The following is an 11,092-nucleotide window of genomic DNA, read 5'->3' on the forward strand; positions in this document are numbered from 1 at the left end:
TCTTTATCTGGAAGTTAAATACAGAAAAAAAGAGGGATCCTAAGTTGGTAAGAGTTGCACTATTTTGAAGTGCTACCTTGTCAACTTGGTTAAGCTAGAAACCTTCTCAAAATTCCGTTTTCTGCTTCTCCCTCATCTGCATGGTTCCAGGTTAGAGTTGGCCAAATGAGGAATTCTTTCAATATTTTGAAGGTGGAAGCAAATCATTGGCCACTCCCAGCAGGCATACAATATGCATTCAGAGATGGTGCTGGAGAGATACCAAGATCCTCAGTGAGTTCTCCCTTACAGTTGCTCTTCCTTGCTCCACATCTAGCTCATATTCTTGACTGCTGAAGTGCTATTCTCAGCCATGGGCTCAGGGATCCAGTAGCACACAGACATTAACTTCCCATAGCTTCCTAGGGAACTCTCCCTTTGCTGTCCATCACAAGGGCTGGATGGACTTGGCCTCTTGTAGCTCCCTGCAAATGCTGCTTGTTCTCATGCACCTGTGCTTCTGGAGGGCTGGTCAGTGTCCCTTTCTCTGATGCTTCTATTCTCTTTTACTTTCAGTCTTCCAGCTTTTCTCACACTTGTGAGCGTCTAAGTTGCATAATAAACCCCTTCCTCCCATCGTATTAATTGTTACTATGCATCCCTGTTTGAACCCTGACTGATACAGCCTACCATCTAGATGGAATGACAAAAGTTATCTCCATGCAAACAGCTATCTCACACCACAGGAGTAGTGAGGTTTCCAGGTGAGCAGTACAGGATGCTAGGAGTCAGCTATTGAAGTACAAGAAAAAGCGTCACTCCGATGGGGTGGATGAAGGTAGATAAAGGTAACCATAAGTGAATTGTTATTTTCACTAAAGTTTTCCATTACTGTTTATTTCTTACACTTCCGCTTGCATAATGTGGTATATTAAGACACACCAATCATGCCCAGCCTATGTCAGTCAGAGACACGATTTGGTGGGTTATGCTGTGGACTTCAAAACCAGAATTGGTTTTGAATTGGAATTGGATGCAAAGGGTTTGGAATTGGACAAAACAAAACATATAAGTGGAAGGTGAACTCAGGGCCACCTGAAATGGAGCCTTTCTATGTCCACTCCCACTGCAGCCATTCCAGCACTCAAAGATGCCACTCAGATCCCACCTTGTCTTGTCTGCAGTAGATTTCCATGTAATTCCAGAGCTGTGAAATTCTCCTTCCTTTCTGGCCACCTTTTAACTCTGTAGTAAACTGTTATCAACTTTCTGTGCTCTACCAATTGTTGCCAAAGAATTAGGGCTCCGCGTGATAGAAATAAAAAGCCAGCTCTCTTAGCAAAAGACTTCAGCGGTTTCCCGGCATTCCATCTCTGTATTGATCGTTTAAGTTTCCAGGATGTAAATGTTATAATGGTGACACACAGACTATCTTTTACTGCTCTGGCTTTTAACATAAGGAAATAGAAATAGGAGTTCTATGGATAACGGGAAATAGTTTTGAGCACATGGCCTATCAAATTTACTGCTGAGACTTAAACCAGCCCTGTGACTGGTGGTGTGCTTGTCGGAAGACACAGAGGTCAAGGGGCAGTTATTAATTGGTGATTCTTCTGAAATAGAAGCCTGCCTCATACACTATTTCCCTGATTGTTTCAACTGTTTGGTGTTACACATTCCATTTCTGGCACCCTTGGCTCATGGGACAGGCTCTCAACCCCTAAGGGGGTTCTGAGGCAGGTGCTCTGGAGGATAGGCAAAGGGAAATGCATCCTTAGCATCTGAAAACATGTTTATGATTTTACTTGTTTATCCTTTGAAGTTATTTGATTGCAGGCAACAGAAACAGATTTTGCCCAAAGCAAAAAAGGAACGGGAGGAAGAACAGAAAGCAGATCAGAGAACAGAAGGTAAAGCTGGATTTGTAGGACTTGGGAGGTTTCGGGAATAGCACAATACACAGTATCTTCAGAAAACCACCTTCTACCTGATTGAACTCCAGTCTGGTTGTCAACTCCGCTCAAGACTCAGATCCAGGGAGAAGGGATTGGCCCTGCTTCAGTTTCAGGCTCCCTGGGTCAGATGCAAGTGGGAATCTTGTCCCTTGAAACAGTCCATGTTGGACAGAGATGGTTTCCCAGGAGAAATCAGGATGTTTTTACCAGATTATGAGGTCACTCTGTCCTGAAAAGATGGGTCTGTGGTGTTTGCCCAGGGACACCTTCTGGGCAGGTAATCTGAGCATGTCCAGCCAAAGTTTAGTGTGGCCCAAGGACAAACCCTCAACTGAGTGTTGGGTTTTCCTCTAGTCTTTCCCCATGTGGCATCCCTGGGTTTGGGGATTATACAGACCCAGATGGTATTTGTGTTTCTAAGAGCCCCAGCCATTCAAAGTCTGACATATGCCACACTAGAAAGTCATGGAAAGGAAGCCAGATGACAAATTGGGACCAACTATTCCCAGACATCTGTCTGTATCCAGATCCCAGTTACAAGGAGTCTGAAACATCCCATTATCTCAAGCACAGAAATCACCCCTGGAGAAGTTAGACTGTTTAATCTCTTTGCTGCTCGACAACTGCTCAGCTCGCAATCCCAGATCCCTTCCGTCCAGTCAAATGCACACTTTGGCCCTATCAGGGCCCCCACTTTCAGAGCTCTCCAATATCTGGAATAGCCTCAGAGCCAAGCAATGGGTCAGTTTTCTGAGTCTCTTCAGATTCCCATAGATTTACTTCCAGAGTTTCCAACAACTCTGGGAGGTATGAATATGTCCAAACATCTTTAGTGTATGCTTGTGGGAGCATCTGTTCATGGATTCATTGATGTGCCTTTGTCCTGTCTCCATTTTAGAGCAGAAGCCTCCCTGGGAGAAGGGTCACCTCTGGGTTGCTCTCCTGGCTCTCCCAGAAGAATCTAGCAATGTGCACATGCAGCCAGCACAGCTAACTAACTCACATAAATAAGGTGGTGGAGAGACAGCATGGCAGGAGACGGAGCACCATGTTCTAGTCCGAGTGTTACAGTCCTCTAGCTAAGAGACCATGAGCAAGCCATTCCACCACTCCAAGTTTCATCTCTCTCCCACCCACAGAGGTGGCCATGATTCATCCCACGTTTATGCCATATGGTTGTTGTGCTCAAATAGGAGTACGGATAGGCAAATGGCTTATGTCGCAGCTAGAGACATGGCATGTGGTCATGAGGTCACCCTGGCTGCCAGAGACAATCCAGTGAAAACTGGAGACTTTCAGTCAGCCCAGTTCCCTCAAGTCAGCGTCTAGTTCTTCTGCCTTTCACATTTAAGCTCTGAGACCACAGAGCAGAGGCCCTTCCCTTCTATTTCCAGCACGGCAATAATCACAATAAAAAACAAGCCCTGCTGAATGCCAGAGGCAATGAAATACTTTATCAGAGAACATGAAGGAGTCAGACTTTGTCAGCAGTATGTCCCTAACATCTCTTGTTCCATCTGTCTCTACCACGAAGATACTTGTTCACACTCGGCCCGTTTCCTGCCTGGATCTCTGCCACCTTCTACTGCCTGACTTTCTATCTCTCGCCTTCTGACCCCATTTCGGTGCCAGACGGTTCAGACTGCCACTTCTCAGTTCAACTTGGAGTGGCCTCTGGCTTTCTGCACCACCTGCCTTTTTCTGTTTAGAGTCAGAGATCCTCCTAAAAATGGCCTTTCCCATCATTACTTCATTGTTTCCCATCTAACCTTTCTTCCCCAATTCTGGAATTTTGGTTGACTTTTATTCCTAAAATTGAGCCCTACAAAAGCTTGAAGTGACTTGATTACCTCCTGTTTTTCTTTTTTTCTTTTCACTGTGTTTAACAGAAATCCATTTCTCTGTCTTCAGAAATGAAAAGCAACATATATCCCAAACCCCAGCACTGGGAGATGATTTTTGAAGTTTTGGCAGAAAGTCACAGGAGATTAACATGAAAAGGAACTCCAATCTTGCAAACATTTGCTGGTGGACCCCACCACTAAGTAATGCACCCCAGTGCTGAGTACACTGATCTCTTAGTCAAAAACTATGCAGAAGTTTTTGGCTTCCACCTTTCCTCTTCTAAACCTGAACCAAAATTCCTTTCTTTCTGACCATCTGGTCTCCCCATTTAACTTGGCCAAGCACAGCTTGACAACTCTCCCCCACTGTGATGGCACAAAGGGAAGACAAGAAGCTCTGAAATTCGCCTGATACAGTCTCAGACTTCAATTCCATGCTACTTTGGGTGAAATAAGCCATCAAAGTGATATATTAGGGAACTATGTGCGGCAAAGCCAGGTTCATTCAAAACTAAAGGCAGGGAAGAAATGGATTTAGAATAAGTAGTCTTGGTGCTTTGGGAAGAAAAGACTGGAAATTCTATCCCACTATGCATGACTTCAAAATAACAAAAGCTAACAGCATCTGCATTATTCTTCATAGGCAACTGGAGGGCTTTTTCGAAAGGGAGGACATCAAAGAACAACAAAGTACACGTTTATGTTTGACTCTTTCTATTTTCCACACCCCTTTAGATTGGCTATCACCAATCATCCTCTCCTATATTTTGGAAGATAGATAAAATGGGATCTATTCAATCAATCATTCCTCTAGTCTACTCATGTTTATTGGTTGCCTGCAGCAGATGCCAGGTGCTCTTCTAGGTGCTGGAGATGTAAGACGTTGAATACAACAGATGAAGCCCCCGAAATCCCTGGACTTCTGTTGTTATAGGAGAAAAAGACAATAAGCAAATGTGAAAAATATAGTGTGTCAAATGGGGTAAGATGGGGATAAAAGTGGTACACAAAATAAAGCAAGAGAAGGGGGATAGACAGTCATGGGGGATGTGCTTTTCTGTAGGGTGATCTCTGATGAAGTGATACTTAAGCTGAGCCCTGAGGACTGAGATGAGCAGATTCCCCATGGAAGAGGCTTCCAGAGGCTCAGAGGGAACATTTAGGCAGGCAGTATGTTTGGCTCATTAGAAAACCAGCGAGGAGGCCAGCGTGGCTGAAACAGACACTACCCCTACAGAGCGGTAGGAAATGAGGTCAGAGGAAATGAAGCAGGAGAGACCAGACATGTAAGGCCCTGTCGCAGGCTGCAGAGGCTTGCACTTCTAGCCCCAGTGAGTGGGCAGGCTTTCTACGACGCATTAAGCAGAGTGAGCAACGTGATCCAACTCACATTTCAGTTAGGGTTACTCTGGCAGAGACTGCACTGCCCCCAGGACCCATTTCCACTTACTTGCATAATAATGGAAAACCCAAGTTTTTAGCTGGACACATGTCATCCCAGAATAAAAATAAAGACCATATTTTCCAGCATCTCTTGCAGGTAGCTGTACCCAGAGGACTCAAGTCTGGCGAGGGGCAGTTAAGTATGCTTCAGAAAATCACTCCCCAGAACATAATGTTTTTGCTGTTTTCTTCTTTGCTCTGTCCTTTACCCTCTGTCTGGAATGCAGATGTGATGGTTGGAGCTGCACGCTCCCTTGGACCGTGAGGACAAGAGCCACCCGGCTGGATGGGATAGTGGTGAGTTGGGAAAATCTGGAGTCCCCGCGGACTTTATGGAGCAGGTCCATTCCTACCCATCCAAGTCGCCTCCCGACCTTTATTTTGTGTCTCTGTTTCTGGAAGCTGAGCCTAGTCCTAGCTGGTACGATCTCTCTGGCCACCGTGTAGAGAATAAATAATAAGGAGGGAAAGGGACAAAACAAGGATAATGTCTATTTCACGAATAAGAACATTGAGGCTCGACAAAGTTAAGTGAAGACTAATGAGATTGTGGTTAAAAGCATTGGTTTGGAAAGTCAACAAACGTGTCTCTATTTAAGCCCGGCTTCCAACGCTTTGTAGCCCGGTAACTTTGGGCAGGCAAGCTCCTTAGCGTCACTAAGCCTTGATTTTCTCAACTATAACATGGGGGCAATAACAATACCTACCAGACTATTACTGTAAGCAGTAAACACCTTATGTGAAAAGATTTAACCCAGCCTGGCCCAGAATTGGGCTCCTTACCTGCTGGTTCCCTGCCCCTCCTCTTCTCTCTGCCTTTCACATCTCCTGCGCATGCCCAGAAAATAACTATCTTTCCAAAACTAATGGACATCGGCACACAATTCAGAGGACATACTTGGGAAAGGAAGGAGAGAGGGAGAACAGAAAAAGAAGCATAGGCCCCTGGATAGGACAGACTTTCAAGTTCTCAGAGGCTCTCCATTCACTGGAGGAAAATACCAGTAGTGGCCCTGGCTGCACGGGCAGATCTAAGGGAAGAAGGCTAGCCATTTGCCCTACAGCCTAGGGTCTGGTGACATCATGCTCTAAGTTGTTCCTGCTCTGGCCCCTTTCTTAACTCTCTCCTTCTCCATCACCACCTCATTCCCCTTCCAAAATAAAAATAGGAGTAGTGAAGCGCTTGGTAAATCATCTGGTTCTCAGGCAGTTTTTCCTTGATGTGACTGAATTTCTCATTGGTCTGGCAGGATGTTTTGAGACTGTGTGGAAGGCACTCTGGATGTTTTCTTTATCTGAGTACTAAGCTTTGGAATGCAAAGCAGCACATACATGTTTCCTTTTTGGTAGCAGATTCTCTTCCTCATTATGTTTTGCTCAGGCTAATATTAAAATGAATTGGCTTCCTCTGACAACAATAAGTGTAATAATAACAGGAAATGGCCCCGAATCATACCACAATAAAAATAGAGCTGGAGGGGAAGCAACAAGACTCTTGAGAACATTTTGCTGCCATACTCTTCCATCCCAATCCATCCCCTCTCACCCCATTTCATCCATCTAACCACTCATTGATTCAGAAAACTGTGAATTGGTTCAGAAAGGTACGTTTATAACGGGTGAACCTAACAGGGAGGTCCAACAATCCAATCTTTCTTCTTAGAGCAAAAATTCATGAAACATCAAACACCAGAAATTAGAAAAAAGGTATGCTGTCTGTTTCTGTATTAAGATTGACCTGGGGGTGCCTGAGTGGCTCAGTTGGTTAAGCATCTTCCTTGGGCTTAGATTGTGATCCCAGGGTCCTGGAATCAAGTCCCACATGGGGCTCCTTGCTCAATGGGGAGTCTGCTTTTCCCTCTCTCTCTACCTCTCCTTCTGCTTGCACTCTCTCTAATAAATAAAATCTTAAAAAAAATAAAAAGATTGACCTGCATTGTGCCTAATACAGCTGTTTTATTACAAAAAGTTGAGTCAAGGGGCACCTGGGTGGTTCAGTCAGTTAAGTATCTGAACCTTGATTTCAGCCTAAGTCATAATCTCAGGGTCATGAGGTCAACTCTGTGTTCAGCATGGAGTCTGCTTGAGATTCTCTCTCTCCCTCTGCCTCTGCCCCTACCCCTATTCACTCTGTTTCTGTAAATTTAAAAAAAAAAAAAAAAAGTTGAGTCAAAGTAACACATTTCCATTAAAATCCTGTAGAAAAGCAACCTGGCTAAATTTGTCTAACTTAACAAGGCTCAAATTTATATGACCATGGAATTTTATTTTTCCTTTGTTCATTGACTACTTAATGAATTTTAGAATTAGGATTACAGGATATACACCTTTCAAGGTTTTAGTTCTTAAGGGAATGTTCTACTTATGTTCTGAATGCTGCTTCCTGGGAAACTGGTCTTCATGTAATGTTTCTTAATTGTGTTAGCTGGTTGTTTAGGCCTCCATAAGCAAAGACGTTATTCTCTTACAGTACACTTTGTTCATCAATATACTTAATTTGACCAGAAATTTAGAAGGTGAAATACCTTTGCCTTTGCAAGCTGATAAACATTGTCCTAACCTTACCCAGTCTGCTATACATTCAGAAGGGAAAAGGGTATCTATGTTCCAAAGCACTTTCTTTTCTTCCTTCCTTACACAGGAAGCCCTTGGTCCCATTTCTACCACATTTCTACCTTGGGCCAATTCCGTTCACCACACACACGGCCCCTCCTTGTTTGCACTAAAGAACCAGTAATGGTCTCTTACCTACATCTGGAGGATGGAGGATCCTTCAAAATACCACCAAGGAATCACAGGTCAAAGAGTGGGCGAAGAGTCTAACCTGTGTATGTATTAAATGAGGTGACAGAAGACATGGCCTAGGTCAGAGTTCAGGGAAAGCCAGTGTGTGCACTCTCAGCTGGCCCAGGTCTATCCAGAACACTTGGTACACAGCAAGCTGCAATCAGTGAGCATGTGTGAGTAATGACAATTTCCAGAAAGGATCACGCACAGAACCAAAGCTCAGCTAAGACCAAAAGGGGTCAGCCTGTGGACACAAAGGCTTTTTATGAGGTGAGACATTTGTTCCGATCTCTGTTGCCAATTAGGTTGTCATTAGACTCAGCCAACACTTATCAATAGCAGAGATGCCATTGAGAGGAGACATTAACACCTTTACCACTAACTGTAAATCAGGGCCGCTCTGGTTGTCTGTGAGTATCCGAAAAACATCTCTCTCTGACTTTTCCAACTAGGGGTTCCCCTTGGTTCCTGGAATGATGCTCAGTTCGAGCAGTTGTCTGGAGACCCAGGCCCTGAGATCTCAGTGAGAGCTTCCAGGTAATAAGCAAAGGTAATGAGCCCCATGGAAAATTTCATACTGAAATGTTGATGTTTTTCTTTTTTAAAGTAACACACATGTGTAGTAGAAGATCTGAAATACTATAATAATCAAAGGGAAGGGAATAAAGGTTACCCAGAATGTCCCAATCCTAATACATGTCTTTCCACGCTTTTCTCTTGGCATTTGTTTTTTATTTCTGCAGAGTTAACATTATGCCACTCCTGGTGGAAAAGCCTTTATTTCATTCCACTCCAGCCCCACCAGCCCCCTAGAGATTCCCCAAGCACACAGGCATGTTTGCATCTCCTGGCTCTTGGCACTGGCTGTTCCCTCTTTGTGGAATGCTCTTCTCCTATATATCAGTGACTATCTCCCTCACCTTCTCAAACTCACAGCTCAGATGTCACCTCCTCCAAGGAGACTTGATGACCTGAAAAGCTGAAATATTGCTTTTTTTTTCATTCCTCTACTCTCTCTCTGCTTTATTGTCTTTTGGTGCATGATACCACCTGATGTATCACAGTTTTCTGTTTCTTATAGGCATTCTCCACCGCAATTTAAGCACCAAGAAGGCAAATGTTTTTGTTTAGTTCATCCCTGAATACCCACAATCTAAAGCAGTGACTGTGTAGGTACATAGTAGGTGCTCAATAAATAGCATTAAATAGGTGAGTTAATTTTGTCTGTAACTTGATTTCTTTTTCTATAACAATATGATACAGAACTTTCAGGTCACTAAGTATTTCTCAGCAGCCCATCTTTTAAGACTACATGAGATCCCACATTATGGCTCCACTGGAACATACTTAATTAGTCCCCAGTAGATGAACATTTAGGTTAAGCGCTCCCTCTTCTGTTCCCCCCATGATTTCTCTAAGCTGGGAAAAAGAACTTGCCCTTAAAATTTAGTTGGTGGTTTGAACTGGAAAAAGTGGTCATCAGTAAGCCTTGAACTGGACAAAGTGGTCATCAGTAAGCCTTTGACCAAAGAGGGAGCTTAAATTTCTCTGATGGAAAAGTTGAGGAAGAGGAGGACACATGCCTGCCTAATCAGAAGGATGGGTCACATTGGCCTTGGTGTTCTGTAATGTGACAGTCACCTCACATGTGGTATTATACAAGTACGTATAGCTTGTAGAAAAGAAGAAAGTACATAGAAATACGGGAGTGTGATGGGCTGAACTGTGTCCCTTTAAAACGCACCTGGTGAAACCCTAACCCGAAATACTTCAGAATGTGACCATGTTTGGAGACAGGGTATTTAAATAAGCAATCAAGGTAAAATGAGGTCATTAAGATGGGCTCTAATCCCATCTGACTGGTGTCATTACAACAAGAAGAAGTTCACACACAAAAAGAGACACAGAAAAACGAAGACCATGTGGGGATTCAGTGAGAAGGTGGCCTTCTGCAAACCAAGGAGAGAGTCCTCAAAAGGAACCAAAACTGCTGATGCCTTAGTCTTGGACTTCCAGTCTCTAGAACTGTGAGGAAATAAAATAAATTTCTGTTGGTTAAGCCATCTAGCTGTGGCATTTTGCTATGTCAGCCCTAGAAAATTAACATACTAGACAAAGACAGTGATGTTAAAATGTCCCTGAAAAGATATTTGGGGCTTCCTAAGTATACTTTTTTTTGCATATCAAAGGTCAAAATCTTCTGTGCAAACATTTCTGAAATTAAAACAGGAGTCATTAGACACATATGAACTAAAAGTCAAACATTAACTTTACATGCAACTTTTTCTTGAGTGCTTCAACTTAAAAAATTGAACAACAAGAATTAGTGTGTAGATCTCCAAGAAGTCAATGGGAATATCAAAGAACTTAAAATGTCTGTGCCCCTCAAAGGTCTGTTTCATTTCCCTTGTTTTGTATTCACCTATTTAGTCCTTAATTAATTAACTTGACTCATATTCAGAAAGCACTTAGTTCCCAGAGATGCAACAGTGAGTTAGACAGACGCTTCTCTGCTATCATGGAACTTAAATCTGTGGAGGAAAAGAGTTAAAATAACAGGTAATTATAGTCTTCTAATGGCAGAGGGAAGTTTCGTCTCCTAAGTCAGAAGTGGGCAAGCTATAAAGGGTCAGAGAGTACATAGTTTCAGCTCTGTGTGTCTCTCTCTCAACTACTCAACCTGCAGAATGAAAGCAGCCATAGATAACATGTAAACAGTGAGCCCAGCTGTGTTCCAATACAACTTTATTTATAAAAACGGGATGCAGGTCGGATTTGACACAGCACCGTCATTTGCTGGCGCCAGTCCTAAGTTTGACACTAGACAATGCTTGACTGTGTTTTTTGGCCCAACACAGGAGTTGGGCATACGTGTCCCATAGAGAAAGAAGGGTCCAGTCATTTGCAAATAGAGATCCTTGGGCTTTGTACTGCGTGCAAGAGAACAAACGATCTTGTGTGATCTAAGACCCTGAAAACACAGAATATGAAATAACGTATCCCAGATGGCTCTGCCGAAAGAACGTGAGGTCTGGTCACCCAAGCTTAAGACAGTGCTCCCTTCCTCAAGCTCTTCAGAACATG

This window comes from Mustela nigripes, chromosome 6 (genome assembly GCF_022355385.1).
Source record: "Mustela nigripes isolate SB6536 chromosome 6, MUSNIG.SB6536, whole genome shotgun sequence".
Classification (NCBI taxonomy): Eukaryota; Metazoa; Chordata; class Mammalia; order Carnivora; family Mustelidae; genus Mustela; species Mustela nigripes.